This window comes from Miscanthus floridulus, chromosome 14 (genome assembly GCF_019320115.1).
Source record: "Miscanthus floridulus cultivar M001 chromosome 14, ASM1932011v1, whole genome shotgun sequence".
Taxonomy (NCBI): Eukaryota; Viridiplantae; Streptophyta; class Magnoliopsida; order Poales; family Poaceae; genus Miscanthus; species Miscanthus floridulus.
This window is the reverse complement of record NC_089593.1, coordinates 42,811,776-42,829,395: the sequence shown is the minus strand read 5'-3', so window position 1 is coordinate 42,829,395 and position 17,620 is coordinate 42,811,776. Positions and strand designations below refer to the sequence as shown.

The following is a 17,620-nucleotide window of genomic DNA, read 5'->3' as shown; positions in this document are numbered from 1 at the left end:
ATCTTGCCAACAACTAGACCTAGGGTTGCTCAGATCAGTGTGCTCGAAAGGAGGACGAGAGGGTGGAGAAGCTGCGCTGCGGCAAACTCGCATGCCACGGCAGGCATGGCGACCACGGCGACGCTGGTGGCATGTTCTAGTGGAACCGAATGGTAGCATGGGATCGGCGCTGTACTTGAGTATGATAGCTTAGAGGCAGTTCTAGGGTAGGGAAGAGAGAAGCAAGAGGTGCAGCGAGGACACGTGGCCACGACGGCGGCCATGGCGGAACTCTGGTAGGGACGCACCCACGGTGGCGCAACAAGAAATGCGGCTTACCAAGGGCATGACTATGAGCGCGACTAGATGGGAATGGTAAAGCTAAGCGAGGCAAAGCTGTGAGTGTAGTGGATTTGAGAATGGGGCGACGGTGAGTGCGTGTGAGCTTGGCGTAGCTACTGTGACGGCGATGGCGAGTGCGGTGAGCAGCTGAGAGCGAGGAGGTGAGTGAGAGGGAATGACCAGCGCTGTGGTGGCTTGGATGCGTCGCTGGAGCCTTGCTAGCTGTCGTTGCCTGATGAGCGGGCCCTGCGCCGATGTACGGCCACCACTTAGCGTGCCCGGCCTAACACCGTTCGGCTCTGCTCGGCTTTGAAGTTTCTGAATCATCCTCCCAATGCTGACTGACACTCGATCTTTGCTGCTCATATTCTCCTAATTCGTTCAGCCATTTTTCCAACCAAATGCACTATGTGATAGAGCTATGCAAGTTCTCCAACTTTGTCAACATGCACTCTCTTTGGTTTGGCCTAGAATTCAAATTATAGAGCCCCAAACATAGGTACATGGAAACTGTGTGGCACCTAGGACTTTGAAAATTTTCTAAGTGCTGAATCAGCACCCAAATCTGACTTATGGGCCAAGTTTGGGACTGTTCCGCACATTATCATGACTTGGCCTCTAAACAAAGTTTGTTCCATATATAATTTGCTACAACTTTTCTTTAGGTTGCTCAGCCATGCAAAGCTTCTAACTTGTAGTTCATAAAAGGTCAAACAAATTGGTTCCCTAGGTCAAACTAAACACATCATGACTTAGGGTCTTGATTAGGTGAAATGTTCTACACAAACATTGTTCCATTAGGCATCCTAAGTGTAGCTAAGGTATTTTAGTTACCAACATCACCCACTTGCACTCAATCACACATGATCATAAGCATACATATGGGACAAACATAAAATAACAAGTCGTGTTTCACATGTTTCAATTGCACATTTCATATGAAAATGCTTATGCATGAATGAATGATGCTTATGCTCATGCAATGCAAGTGTAGTTATGCAAACCTAACACCTAGGGTGTTACACTACCCCTTTGCTGTCCTCAACAAAGATGCGGGTTTAGCATGGAATAGGTGTTGGATTAGGAGTTGCTACTATGTAACGCCCTACAAAGATTTGTATACAAACAAATACTATCCCTTGAGTTAAACATGTTAGCACTTAGACATTTCACCATCAGTCTTAGCAATGTGGGACTTATAGATTTCACCTTGACACGAGCAATTGCAAGAATGCGTAGCTAGATAGATACTTTTTGCCTACTTTGGTTTAGCTCAAACTTCCTGGAGGTTTTTAACAGATTTGAAAAGAAATCTTGCCTAAGTTCCTCAAATGGTACACTCAAGTCACTCAATGGTGTTTGAAATCCTCACCAAGGCCATGAATTTTAGCCTTAATTTCTATCCTAAAGCTTATGTGGATCTCAAGATAGGGGTAAAAGCATAGCTTACTTGAATTGAATATATTGCTAAGTCAAACACTTGGATCACAAGGAGCAACAAATCATACAAATTGATCAAGATGTGCATGTGTGTGATATATTTGGTGGAAGTGGTACTCCTTTGAGAAGTTTTCCTTCTCTAGCTTCTTTTTGAGAGGGCATGGTTACTTTCTCTCTCTCTCTTTTGAACACTAGAGCTTTTTGCTCTTTTATTCTTTCTCACTCTTTTTTCTGTAGCCCATGCCTCTCTTTTTGATGTAAGATAGCTAGAGAGGTAACTTTGATTCTCATAGAGCAATAATGAATGGAAAGCCTATGTGGTTGCATATCCCCAGTGTAGGAATAGCATAAATATGTGGGTGTATGTGATCTTGATCAAAAAGCATGAAAAGTTTCTCTACTCAGATCAACAAGGTTTGAAAAAGCTCAAAACACACAAGCAACTTTTATGGTGGCTTTATCATGTATGAATGGATGTTTATTTGGCTCTAGGTAGGAATTTATCACCATTGAGGAACTTCTAACAAGAGAGTTTTAACATTTGCAAAACAAAAACTCTAGGTTGTTTTTACCATTCCTCAAATTGGTTTAGAGATTTATTCTAATCATGGCTACAGCATATCTCACAAAAGTCTATACTTGGTTCTAGCATTTGCAACCCATGAAAGCATTCAACTTAAGATGAACTCTAAGTTATCATGCTCAAAACTTAAGAAGTATAAGGTTGTATAACAAGCTTTTCCAAAGTATCACAGAGCAACTATTCATCATCTCCAAATAATTTATCATCATGTTATTAGAGCAGAGTTTCTCTTGAGATAAATTTAAGGCATATCTCTCTACATTCTATGATCATGAATATTGTAATTTAAAGCAAACATTAATGTAAAGAGAGGGTTTAAGATTTTCATGCCTGAGCGGGGAGAGATATCTCCCCAAGCTTGCCTTTTGCATAGGTTGGAATGTCTTCTGGCGGCTCTTTTGATTCTTTTCTTTATTGACTAACTAATACTACTAGAATGGATAAATGACTAAATAACTAAACCTGTTACTACTAGATAACTTATTCAGTATGACTACTACTAAATTTTATTCATTATTATTATTAAATATTTTTTCATATGTTGTTTTAAATGCAAATCTATCCTATCATGCATTAGCTACTACAAAACTTTATTTATTAACATAGGGTAGCTAAATGCAATTAACCTATCATGCAATGCAAATTTATTGGAAATCTAAATGAGATGCAAGTAATGAAATGCGGTAAATAAATGCAAGGGATAGAAAACTTACCTTTTTGTCGGGCTCAAGGTCATTCATCCTTGGGCGGAGGTGTTTCCTCTTATTCCACCTCGGAGGCCTTGTCAGGATCAGGAGATGATGAGTTTGAGGATAGATCTTTCTTTTTACACCATCTCTTTCTATTCCTCTTCTTCTTGATAGGTTTCTCTGGTTCTTCAATCGACTTTGGTTTCTTCATCTTGATTCTCTTTGGATGTTTTTTCTTTTCCTATTTCTCATCAAAGAGGGGTTGTCCAGAGGCAAAAGCAAATATTTTTCTTCTTCTAGCAAAGTAGAATTGGATTTGCCTAGAAGCCACATATATGCAAGCATTTGCAGTGTTAAGGAAGGGACGACCACGGATTAAAGGTGTATCCTCGGCGTTGCCCATGTCTAAGATCATAAAATCTATAAGAACATAAGCACTCCTAACTTTAACTAGTAAATCAGTGGCTAATCCCTCGAGGAACTAGTGGATTGATTTGCTAATTGTAAGTAAACTGAGGTTGGCGCTAAGGTAGTGTAGAACAATTTGTCATATGTTGCTTTTGACATTATGTTAACACTAGAGCTTAAATCACACAGAGCATTATGGAAGGTATGAGTTCTAATGGAGCAGCTAATCACAGGGGTACCGGGATCACCTTTCTTAATGGTAAATGGGGAATCTAATAAATAGTAACCCCAAGAACTTAAAGCATAGCCATACTTTGCTGTAACAAGATTGGTTGTCTCCATGGTTCCCTCAGGTTTGCAAGGAATTCTATGTTTTTCATAGGATGGGATAATAACAACAATTTAAGCTAGTTGGGTTTCTATCTTCTTATTGAAACTAAGTTGATTCTTTAAAACAGAAGAAAATTCATCCAATTTATCATTTATTTTTTTCCAATATCTTGTCATGAGCATGTAGCTTTTTATTAATGCTATCAAACATTCTACCATTGCTATAAACAAGATCTTTAAGAAAAACATAACTATTATTACCTTGATTATTCACACGAGGAGAAGAGTAATAATTGTTACCTTCCTGATTGTTGTAGCGTTGATTCTAGCCTTGATGTTGTGGATGGAACCCGTTGTCGGTGTTGACGAAGTTGAGGTCTTCTAGGGTTTCGGGATAGGAATTGACCGAATGTCCAACATCTCCACAGACTTCGCAGGTCATGTGGGAATCCATGGCTTTGAGTGTCTTTTAGGCACTCACCTTCTTATAATCGCTTCATGAGCAGATCCATCTTAGCTTCAAGCATGCCAATTTCTTTAATTGAATGCATACCTCATTTACGGGGTTGGAGTCGATCGTCTCTCCATCCTTGGTTGGAAAACCTCTTCTCGATCAGTGTCTTTGCATCTGCAACACTTAGCGAAAAGAATGCTCCACCAGAAGCAGCATCTAAACGGCTCCTATCTAATGGCACTAATCCATGGTAGAAGTTCTGGATCAAAAGCCAGTCTTCCATGCCATGGTGCGGGCATGCAAAGATGCACTCTTGCATTCGTTCCCAAGCTTCGGGAATCGACTCATCTGCTATTTGTTGAAAACTAGAAATTTTATTGCATAGAGCATTAGTCTTCCCCATGCAGAAAAACTTGACTAGGAAAGCATTGGAACACTTGTCCCAGGTATCTACAACATTGCGGTTAGAGTAAAACCATTGCTTAGCCTTTCCTAACAAAGAGAAAGGGAAAAGGCGAAGACATATAGCCTCTTGGCTAGCTCCCTTAATGGTGAACATGCTACAAATCTCCAAAAAATGTTGGAGGTGAGCATTTGCATCCTTGTAGGCTTTCCCACAAAACGAACTAGCTTGAACCATTGTAATTAATGATGGCTTAAGCTCAAAGTTAGCGTCCCCATTGATAACATTGGGTCTGGTGGCTACATGAGCAGCCAAGGGTGCAGAAAATTCATGAATGGACTTGTCACCCATGGTCATGGAGGGTAGTGATAGGAAATAAGGAAAAAAAGGATAAACTACTTATGATAAATGAAAACCTAGCTAGCAAGTCTAGCAATATAAATCCGAGGCTAGTTGCCTTCCCTGGCAATGGCACTAGAAATGCTTGTTGATATTTCTTAACGACTATTGGAGTGTTTCACAAGCGCACAAAACTATCATGTGGCACTTCGCCTGGTGAGTACCAAGTGTCGAATTTATATTTTTCCCATAGGAAGGCGGAAGGCTAGAATTTCACTACTACAAATTGACTTATCACTATCGTCACTTTTACTGCCGTAGCAGTAGAAGCGACTGTGTTTCACTTCCACCGCTAGTTGGACCAATAATGAGGCCTCCTGCTGAAGGAAACTGGCAATTGAGACTTCTACCATAGATGGGTTAACAGTAGATGCGGCAGCGTTATTTTCTCTATCGCATGAAAAGCTAATCCGATTGGATAGGCATTTTGGTCACTGGCTCTACATGATCGTTTGGTCCACCGGCAGTAGTAAATTTAGCGTGAGTTATTTCTCCATTTCTCAACTACCCACAACACAATTGCATCACCATTCCACTTCTCCATCGTCAAGGTTGATGCATTATTCCTCTCTCCATTGCACGCTTCGCGCCGTGTTACTGCCACCTCCCGCACGACCGACGTATTATTCCTCTCACAATTTGTGTGAACCATTACACGCCTCACGCCATGCCGCCATAGATCCAAAGGCAAGGGTATGCTTTCACACTTCACTGATGGATCTTTGTCGGATTATTTTCCTCTTTAGTGATCTCATTACTAAGGAAGCTCTCATCCTACTGCACAATGATGATCGCAGGCTCTTCGAAATGGAGGTGGCCGCTAACATCAGGAATGCATAGGCCAACCTCACAAAGGATCTTGTTCTAGAGATCCTCTGCCACCTCCCCACCCACTCCTTGTTCTCCTACAAATGTGTCTGTCGCTCCTGGAACCACCTCATCTCTGACAACCGTAAAGTGCTACCCTAGACTATGGCCGGCTTCTTCAATGACAGTGAGAATGACAATCAAAACTTCACCAGCGTATCTGGTGTATGCCCCCTCCTTCGAATTCTTGCCCTTTAAACCTGACAATATAGCTATCTTAGATTGCTATAATAGCCTTATCCTATGCTGGTGCCTTGGGGCTGATGGATACCGCTATGTCGTCTGCAATCCAATGATCTAGAAGTTTAATATACTTCCACCTAGCACCCATGATGTTGGCCATTCTGTTGGTGAGGCTTGCTTGGGGTTTGATCCAACAACCTCCTCGCACTTCTATGTGATTGAGTATGTGGATGTCGATGGTTTGTGTGCAGATGTGGAGATCTACTCATCTGAAACTGCAACATGGATCTATAAGGAATTTGAATGGGTGAGAATACTGATGTGACATTTTATAGACAACCAAGTGTGTTTCTGAACGGTTGTCTGCACATTATGGGGCACTCTAGGGAGTACTCTATGATACTTACTATGGATATGGAGGGAAACACATGGAGGAGAATTGATAGGCCTAGTGGTCTTCAACACTCCATGCATCAAGCTCAAGGTCACTTGTGTGTATGTACTGTTGCTGGTCCCAATGATTCCAAGCTTTCAATCTGGATGCTTGAAGACTATGATACTAATAATTAGACATTGAAGCATACGGTCAGCACACATATCCTATTTGGAAGGATTAATATTAGATTTGGTTTTGTGGATTAGGTTGCCGAGTACACAGTGATTACAGTTCATCCAGAATGGAATATGATTTTCTTTGTTGGAGAGGATGGAACAATCATCGCATATGACATGGACCGTAGAAGAGTTCATGTCATCCCTGCCCGTGTCTTTCGGTATGTTAGACGTAGCATCAAAAAAGAGTTCAACTGCAGACCATTCTATATTTCTTATGTTCTCTTGTTCTTGGAATCATTAGCAGAGCAGTAAATAAAGCTGCATTTGATGTATCTCTCTATCATGCATTTTAAATGGACCTTGCTTCTCTATGGACATGTTAATTTCCTCAATAATGGATGTTGTCATTATGTTAGCTAAACTAGTGTGCCATCTTTGTTTTGTTTGCAAATTGAATTATTTATTTGGTGCACACAAGCGTTACGGTGGTGTTACAATAACATTTCAACACCAATCGCACTCCTAATTGATGACCATTGTGGCGGTTGCATTTCCAATGTTTTTGAATGCTTTGGGTACGCTACCAGGACAAGCGATGTGAAATATGCGCCTTGGGAACTCAACGTTGCCAAGCGAATGGTCGCCATTGAATGGACGCGGTGGGTACATAGCGAGGTGAATCAATGGGAAACATGTGCATAGGGAAGTAGATGTTGCCATGCGAATCATCACCATTGCTTCGTATAAGAAGGAGGTGCGGTGTGTTGCTTTCTCCACTCTAAACTTGCAAAAATTTGCAGTTGATCTTTCTCTTTCTTTCTTTAACTGTCTCCGCAAGCATGGCAAGCCATAGTGACTCCAAGATCAAAAACTCATATTTAGACAATTCTGCATTCGAAGAGAAGGAGAGCGAGATCCTACTTGGCCTCTCTAATAGAGGTGTCAGGTTTTGTGGTCGTGGTGAGGGCACCTTTGTGTGTCCTTTTTGCCATGGCAAGAAAGTGCCATCATGGAGTCTTCACGAGTTGCTGTAGCATGCGAATGGGAAGTCTCACAGAGGCGAGGGGATCTATCGATAGAATATGTTTGGCAGTCCACCGAGGGGTATCCCGTGATGGTAGATTTGTCAGTGGGGGTGCGCATAATTAGGAACCAGATGGTGACACAAGGCGTAGAGACAGCGATTTAGATAGGTTCGGGCCGTCTGATCGGCGTAATACCCTATGTCCTGTGTCTTTGGTGTATTGTATTGATCTGTATGTAGATCCGATCTGATAGATCCTATCTGCTAGGGAACCCCTACCTCTCCTTATATACTCTGGAGGAGGTAGGGTTACAAGTAAAGTAGCATATTTGGTACTATACAATGTCTTGCAGTGCACACCGAGCAGCGCCGTGCATGCCTTAACCTTGTGGGCTGGGCCACCCCCTAGGGGCGCAACCCATGTCTTGGGGGCCATACCCCCATAGTTAGTCCCCAAGCCTGACAGTAGGTGACATAGTCATGTGGTGCTAGGTTCAGAAAATAGAGGACCAACCGAGCAGGCAGCCAGTCCCCGGGTATAGCCTCGAGATGAGAACAAGCACATTCACCGTAAGGTGAAGTGTGCCCACTTAGTCCCTGAGCCTGCTGGAAGATGAAGAATGAATCTTGTAGCAAGGTCAAAGAAGTCTGAAAGCTTGTCGACGTCGTTTGACATGCATGTATCAAGACCCCTGACATGCTGCCCAAGATTAGTACCCTGATCCGAATAGCATGGAGCGGCTTGATAGCACACCGACGAGACGTAGCAAGATCCGAGCAGCAAGGGAGTCCCCAGCGTCGCTGGCGATGACCGAGCACCAAGGAGCGAGGAGTTCCTGATGTCGTTGGTGATGTCCGAGCACCAAGGAACGATGAGTTCCCGATGTAGGCGGTGATGACCGAGCACCGAGGAGCGAGGAGTCCACGGCGTCGCTGGCGATGACCGAGCACTGAGGAGCGAGGAGTCTCTGATGTAGGCGGCGATGACTGAGCATCAAGGAGCCAGGAGTCTCTGGTGTTGTTGGCGATGACCGAGCACCGAGGAGTGAGGAGTCCCCGGCGTCACTGGCGATGACCGAGCACCGAGGAGCGAGGAGTCCCCGATGTCACTGGCAATGACCGAGCACCGAGGAGCAAGGAGTCCTGGGCGTAGGCGGTGACATCCGAGCACCGAGGAGCAAGGAATCCTCGACGTTGCCGGTGATGTCCGAGCATCGAGGAGCGAGGAGTCCCTGGCATCGCCGGTGATGACCGAGCACCAAGGAGTCCCCGGCGTAGGTGGCAATGTCTGAGCACTGAGGAGTCCCCGGTGAAGCTGGCGATGTCCAAGCACCGAGGAGCAAGGAGTCCCCGATGTCACCGGCGATGACCAAGCACCAAGGAGTCCCCGACATCGCCGGTGATGATCGAGCACCGAGGAGCAAGGAGTCCCTGGCGTAGGCGGTGATGTCCGAGCACCAAGGAGCGAGGAGTCCCTGGCGTCATTGGCAATGACCGAGCACCGAGGAGCGAGGAGTCCCCAGCATCGTTGGCGATGACTGAGCATCGAGGAGCGAGGAGTCCTCAGCGTCGCCGGCGATGACTGAGCACCGAGGAGTCCCCAGCATAGGCAGCGATGTCTGAGCACCGAGGAGTCCCTAGCGTAGGCGGCGAGGTCCGAGCACCGAGGAGTCCCCGGCGTAAGCAGCGAGGTCCGAGCACCGACGTAGCTGACGACGTCCGTGCGGTGAAGTATGCCCACTTAGTCCTCGAGCACGAAGTATCCGTGCATTGAGGAGTAACCGACGTAGCTGGCGATGAAGCATGAGCGACAAACAGTCTGGTCAACTGGTCGACGACGAAGTGAGCATTGAGTAGAAGCAACCGGTGAATAGTCCGATCAACTGGTCGGTGACGGAATCCATGAACCAAGCAGTCCGACCAGTTGATCGGTGAAGAAGTCCGAGCACCAGGTGATCTGATCACCTAGATGACGATCTTGCAATACAAACATGTAGAACAGGTAGTACATGATGTAAAAATATATAAACTCTAGAGAAAAATCAGCAATGCTGATGAAACGACTTATGCAGTTCGGCAATCAGTTGGCGTGAAAATATATTTATGTTTAATATAAACCACCCAAATAGTTAGTGTGTAGCTGAGTCTCTAGCCCTAGCTAGCCCATAGTCCATAACGTCGAGTGCGGAGCCCGTGCATGTGTAGGAGGAACAAGCGTCACCAAGAAGCCGCTGCCGACCACCCATAACATAGAGCGCGGAGCCCGTAGCATGTGTAGGGAGGAGCCAGAGATAGGGCCATCTCTGGAGGCGTTTGAGCATCAACAGGACTATTTAGGGGTTCAGAAAATTGTTTGGAGAGAAAACATGGAGAAAACAGTTCAGAGAAACATTATGGCGATATACGGAGATTGGAAAATATTTAGAAGAATATTAAAGCGTGACTTAGCTTTGGACGGAGCGTCTGGTTGGCGGCGTATGATGTTGTCTGGTCGGCGTTGATGGTGAGCACCTAGCGGGCGGTGAATTATTGTTGAAGACAACCTCAGAGGTGGTTCCGAGATCGGATCTACTGTCATAGGGGCTGGTGTAGCAGCGATGAATCGTCATCGTCGACCGGCATGGATCTCCACGAAATTGATGATGAGAATGCAATGTTGATTTGAGGTACATCCGGCTCACCATGGATCAAGCGCACACCCCTACCTGGCGTGCCAACTGTCGACAGAATATGCTCGGCAGTCCACCGAGGGGTATCCCACGATGGTAGATTTGTCGGTGGGGGTGCGCGTAATCAGGAATCGGATGGTGACACAAGGCGCAGAGATAGCGATTTAGACAGGTTCGGGCCGTTTGATCAGCGTAATACCCTACATCCTGTGTCTTTGGTGTATTGTATTGATCTGTATGTAGATCCGATCTGATAGATCCTATCCGCTAGGGAACCCCTACCTCTCCTTATATACTCTGGAGGAGGTAGGGTTACAAGTAAAGTAGTCTATTTGGTACTATACAATGTCTTGCGGTGCATGCCGAGCAGCACCGTGCACGCCTTAACCTTGTGGGCTAGGCCACCCCTGGGGGCGCAACCCATGTCTTGGGGGCCATACCCCCATAGGATCTCTAGGCTAGAGCATAGTGCTTTGGCCAAGTATATCCTAAGAAACAATGCCATGGCCCACGACCGCGAGCTTGGTGGAGTTAGGGACTACGGCGGCAATTAGGCGGTGAAGGCTTGCAGGAACAAGTGCCATGCGGCCAATAGGGCTAACAAGGAAGCACATAAGGAGAAGGTACTAAAGAAATAATAACTCTATGTGATGATGTTTTTTGTGATCAACCTACTTTTAATTTTTTATAAGTTACTATGTAGTTCCTGTCACCAATCGAAACTAACTATATATATTTTAATTAACACAACGAACCGCACGCCGCATGGGAAAGGGCCCCTACTACAAGCCTAGCAGAAGGCCCGATGGAAGGTCATCCACATCCTGTTCAAGCTAGTCTTGTAGTAGGATTTTATTTTATGTCTTGAATTTTTAGTGTAGAATATGTATGTTTTATTTAGATGACATATGAAATGTTCTTAACTTATGTATTTTTTGGGATCTTCCTTATCTTTGCTGTGATGTTTATTTTGTGTGATGGGGAAGCGGCCTTCTACGACCAGTAGTGTGATGGTAGCCCCTGAGCACCTTAGATTTCATGATCGTATGTCACTTCTGTCATTAGGTGATATTCGTAACACGCAACCACCACCACCAGCAGACTTCACCGTTGCTTCTACACGGTCTAGATGGCACCGCTATCATCAATTTCCAAGCCCGCCCAAATCTCCCATGCGTATTTATGAAGTTTTGCTCAAATTTGCATTGCTGTGGCTCCGACTTTAGCTTACAAAGAGCGCTTCCCCACCCTGTCTGCCTCCTCCTTAGTGCTACTATTCCCCATCACCGCCGCTCTCTGTCGATAATCTAGTGCTCCGCGCTGCGACATTGGTATGCCCACCGCCCCGCATAGATCCACCGGTGACCAAGGTGGTACTCACCGCTAGCTCACTGCTGTAAGATCCAAACTCAAGGGTAATGCTTTCGCACTTCCCTTATCCATGTTTCTTGGATTTTTATTCCCCTCTTCACTCATGTAAGTAGGAAGCAAGCTTCCATCTGATTAGTGTGTGTCTGCCGCTCCAGCAGATCCTTGTTAAGATGGAGGAGGTCCCCAACAAGATGAAGGGAGTGGGCATCCTAACATACCATGTCTGGGTCCTCATCCTCTACCACCTCACCGCCCGCTCCTTGTATAGATGCAAGTGTGTCTACCACTCCTAGAACCACCTTATCTCGGATGCCGAGCGCTGAAAGGAGCTACCCTAGATTGTTGCTGGATTCTTCTATCGCACTTGGAAAGGCAAACACCACTTTGCTAGTGTCACTGGTGAACACCCCTCCTTGTCTTTCTTGCCCTTCCCCATTCATGATGTCATCATCTCAGATTGTTGCAGCAGCCTCATCCTCTGCTAGTGTTGTGGGTGTTGCTATGTTGTCTGCAATCCAACGACTAACAAATGGTTGCTACTACTAGATAACCTCTATTCTTGTGGCGAGGCTCACTTGGGGTTCGATTCGATAGTCTCCTCGCACTTCCATGTGTTTGAATATGCGAAGATGAGGGAGGGTGAGTCCGTAGGTGTGAGCATCTACTCATCTAAGATTGTAGCTTGGATCTTTAAAGAATCTGAATGGGGCAATGGTATTATAGTATCCACACATGCGAGAAGTGTATTTCTTAATGGTTTTATGCACTAGGTCGAGTTCTCCCAAATCATTGTTGTTGATATGGACAGAAAGACATGGACGAAAATATAGAAGCAACGTGGTGATGCAATCTCCATCCATGAAGCCTAGGGTCAGTTGTGTTTATGTACTACTAATATTTACACTATGACTCAGCTTTCAATCTAGATACTTGAAGACTATGTTCATAATAGATGGACATTGAAGCATACGGTGACCACGCTGGAGATATTTGGATAGAACAATATTGAATTTTTTACGAGGTTTGTGATGCAGAGTAAAGAGTGATTACAGTTCACCTTAAATGGAATTTGATTTTCCTTGTTAGGGAGGATAGAACACTGCTTACATATGACATGAACCATGAAAAAGTTCATGTCCTCCCTACATGGGTCATTCGCTGTCCTAGACCTACCTAGAGTCTATGTATCAACGGACCTCACTATCTTCCTTATGTTCCCTTGTTCATGGAGTCATTAGCAGAGCAGTAAAGGTACATATGCTGTATTTTGTTGTTAGGACATGTCTTTGTTTAGATAAGGAGTTGTTTTGAGTCTATATATAGTCCAATTTTGGCTTGGTAACTAAACCAATGGTATGTTGAATATAATTAATTGTTAATTCTGTTGCTTTGTATTGTGTAGGTTTTAGAGTCTCGGTGCTTTTGAACGATTTTCCTGCAATGGCTATGGGAGGAAGAAGAGGGGTTCCATCATGCATTGGCTGCCAAGCTGATCATGCAGTGCCAATCTGAAGGAGCAGAGCACATCTACCTTATGTAAGTCTATAGGAAGCAGATCCTTTATTATGCTATCTATGTACCGCTTGTGTTAATTCATCAGTTGACACAGTTGTTATGTTAGTGTCGAGCATTGTTATTATAACAAGTACTCTTCATTGTGGACATGATGAATGATGTGTAATGATTATATCTATATGGTGTGTGTTTAGTAAGTTATTAAAGCCAAGCTAAATTAGTAAATACATTGTGAAAACTAGAAGCAATTCTGCCACTGTCAAATGTACGGGCTGTTAGTTATTTTGTCATCACCACCGCTATTCATCTGATGCGGCAGGGGTCAATAGTGTATCATCACCAAATCATTTAGTAACTCGACACTGACTAAAGGATCATCATGGGTGGATCGTACTGCAACACAACGATGACGATGCCCTATGACCAGACGGTTCATTCTTTGAAGCGACGGTGATGTTTGCCTCGACATAGGCGGGTCATGCTCCAATACGACGGAAACAAGGACCTGATCATAGACGGATCATAAGCCAACACAGCGGTGTTAGTGTATACCTTCATAGGTGGGTCAGGCCTTAATGCGATAGAATAAGGATCTCATCACAGACAGATCATAAGCCATGTGGTGGTGTTAGTGCATACCCACACAGGCGAGCCATGCTCCAATGCCACGGAAGTAAGCACCTTATCATGGACGAATGATAAGCCAAAATGGCGATGTAGTGAACATCCCAGTCGGTCTCAGATAGCGACAGCGATGGCTATGACTATCACTGCCGATAGCTTACTACCGAGGCCGAAATTGGATTGCGATGGGGGTTACGACATGGTTGTGAAAGGTACAAGTGTAGTAGTGTTTATACTTAGGCTAAGAATTGCTAAGGTAAAGCCCAAGTTGATCCTAGGTAGGTGAATGATAGTGAAGGGTGAATGTGAACTACCTAAACTAACTACTACTAACAAGCTAACCTAGAGATAGCTAGGTGGGAGAGTGGGCATTTTATCTTTCTAGTAACTAAGGTAAACAAATGACTAGGAGAAATGCGATAGTACTTTGGGGCACAACCCGCCTACCAACTAGGAGATTTAAATAGACAGGGTCTACCTCGAGCCCTACAATTTAATAACTAGACCTATCGTGGTGGAATACAGAGGATGGACAAGGCTGTCATCACATGCCACCTACCATAATCTATTCGGAGGCCTAGCCGTATCCACAGGTAATCTATAGCCTAAGCACCATGCTTAATCTATAGGCTTACTACTTTGATCTAATCTCCGATGAAATGAGATCAAAGCACCCTAACCAGACGGTGGAACTGGTACTAACGAATAGCTACTAATTATAAGATAACCTATGCTACTAATGCCAAACAATAAGCACCAAAGCTCACTATTGATGAACACTAATGACTAAGTACTTAAAGTAAAGCAATCAATAATACTAGAATAAAGTACTTAAATAAATACTGAATAAAATAAATGCTAAAATGAAAGAATTACAAAGGAGCTATACCAGACCCATAAGACTCTTCTGGACTCCGAGAGCAGCTCCGCTCTTGCTCTACTCCACTACTAGACTATTACTCTATAGGTAAGCTAAGCTAGAAAGCTAAGAGAAGCTTGGAGAGCTTGGAAATGAATGGGGAACTTCTCCACTAAGCTCCACACCCTCTATTTATAGTGTAGAGAGGCATGAGGTGTACTTGTACGTAGCAGGGAGATCAATGGAGGCAGGGGGCACCGAGTGGCGGCATAGGGGCACTAGCCGACCCTTGGATGCACCGCCTTTGCATCCAAGGGTGTTGGTTGCTCCTCCATGTCGGCTGTTGTAACACCCCAGGTGTTTGTCACTAGTTAAGCAATGGGTTTGAGCTCAAACATGACATGTTAAGTGGTGATGAAGGTGAAAGATCGAATCTACAAGAGTGAGCTCCAACTTAAACATGGACAACACACCCTTACTTACATGTGGACCCTTGTTAAGATTATGTAAGAGTAATGTTAAACATGCTTATTTCATGTACACTACATCAACATGCATCCATCTTGACTAGTGGAAAAGTTTCATGAAGTTTGGAATCAAGAAGTCACATGAAATGATAAGTTATAATCTTTCTTGGATTACACTATTAAGTGAATGGAGTTATAGGTCATCAACCAAACCTTGCTACCTTGCTGAAACAACTCTAATTTAACTCTACAACAAAAGTTATGAAGGGTTCGTATTGAGCAGAAGTCAAGAAAATGCCTCAATCGGTCTAAAACTCTAATTTAAGCTTTACCGTGATGCTACATTGACTTGGTTTGAACTGTGGCTTAGATTATTTGCATGGTAGTGGAACTTAAATAAAAGTTGAAGTTTTAGTGGAGTAGAACAAACTTTGTTTTTGGACCAAGTGCTAGATCAGCTTATAAGAAAGTCAAACTAAGGCTCAAACTTTGAATTAGCAGCTGTTTTCAGTACTTCAAATTCTTCTAAGTTTGGAATTCATTGTCATCGACATTGGCATATCATGTTCTCGTGATTTTGTTAAGCAATGTGATCGGGTCCCAAAATAAAAGTTGGAGTATACATTGTGGAGAAGAGCGTGCAAAATGAGGGTACTCGTTTGGCCTTGTCTTGACCATCAATTTTTGGAGTTTGTTAATCGTTGTTAATGCATTGACACTTGCTAATTGGACACTAATTAACCACTGTTTCAAAGACCTAATGGCTGTGACCCCCTAATCAAGTTTGTAAAGCATCAGAAGAAGAACAACTTTGCTTAAAGCCCCATAGCCTAGTTCGGAGCAGAGCCGGCCCAAAAATGGACTCCAAGGCGGGCACAGTGACGCATGCCACGCACTCGACGGATTGCCTATGTGGTCGCCGTGCATGGACACTGCGCACCCCCTCCTCTACTACGTGCCCTGCCTTCCCCTCGCGTCGACGCTATGGCAGGCACTCCCTCTTCACTCACCTCTCCCTCCATATCCCTTTCCTCGCTCTCCGGCGCCTGCACGCGCGCGTAGAGCACGGTCGCACCATGGTCGCCGCAAGCTCGAGCAGCCGCACCCTCCTCTTGCCGCTACAACCGACCAAGCTATGGCCAGGTGCGGTCCATGGCTTGCCGTGGCCCTATAGCTCACCACCGACGCCGTCTGTGCCGGCCAAAATCGCTGTCTCTAGCTATGGCTGCCGCACTTTTTCCCACCGTCGCCGGAGCCGGTGGCTTGGAGCCACTGTTGCTCGTGGCCTGGCCAATTTAGGCTGCCTCCGTTCGAGCTTCGCCCCTCCATGGGTGCGCACGGGACCCATCTTGCCCTAGCACCACCTCCCGCCGACGGCAAGGGCCTGTGCCGGCGAGAATCGGTTGTGCCGAGCTCGTCGCCTGCTCTGATTCGTGATCAGGGAGCTCGCGCTTCAATAGAAGCTTTTCCAGGGGCGTAACTGCAAAGCCATAGACTTGAGTCAATAGTGCCAAGAAGGACCAGTTCGCTAGAGTTTAATTTATGTTTTCTGCAGGGACCGCAGTGCAAAAGCATTTTTTCCTTTTCTTTTTCATTATATGCATATAATCGGCTGCACTTTGCAAAATTGTAGCAAATTGTAGAAAAATAATATGGCATATTTTAGTTTAAATATTTTGCTGTAAAAATAGATTTATGCAGTTAGGTTTTTAATACTAGTTGTGTCTTGTCTTTTTCATAAATGTAGTTGTGCTGCTCAAATAAATATGAAATTGTTATGGAGTGCTACCCAGGTGATGGTTGTTGTCTAGTAAAAATTTCAGGAATTTAGGTTTGGTAGTTTAAGAGCTATAAAAATAACAAATGCCATGTGTTGCTTTGCTCCTATTCTGAATAGGACTGCATGTTTGTATTAATAGGCTCAGTTAAGTTATGAATAATGACTTTATGACAATACATGAGTTGTAGTACTTTTCTTAAGCTTTTCAAAAAGCTAAATAGCATAAATTTTGGTTAAGTAGATTTTTAGTTATTGTTGCTTAAATTTCTGTGGTTGTTTCTGCCCAAACCCAGACAGGGTTGCCTTGTTGGTACTGTGGGGCCTTTTTAATAGTAGAACTAGCTTTGGGTATTTATATCAAAGTTTTTTATAATTTGCTAAGCTTTCTAAAAAGTCTAGAACCACATTTATTGGACATGTAGAACTTTAGTTATAGCTATTTAAATTGGTATGTCAGATTCTGTCCATGTTTTAAACAAAGATGCAATTATTGGATTAATTGACCTTGTTAGCTATATAATCATCTTGAGATGATAATAATAAAGTTGTAGGTAACTTCATAATATTTTCAAAAAGTTATGATTCATGTTTGTTGGAGGTCTAGAACTCCAGTTATGCTTCTCTGAAGTTCCTATCAGTTTTCTATATCACTGCTGTTTGGGCTGCATGTGCAGTTTTG

The 17,620-nt window shown here is 44.1% G+C and overlaps 1 non-coding gene across 1 annotated transcript; it reads left to right on the top strand.

The window, feature by feature from the left end:
• The first annotated feature begins 4,506 nt into the window (after positions 1-4,506).
• On the top strand, positions 4,507-4,615 carry LOC136506368 (small nucleolar RNA R71). The gene has a single exon (XR_010771577.1). It is a non-coding gene; the product is annotated as a small nucleolar RNA R71 (small nucleolar RNA).
• Positions 4,616-17,620: the final 13,005 nt, after the last annotated feature.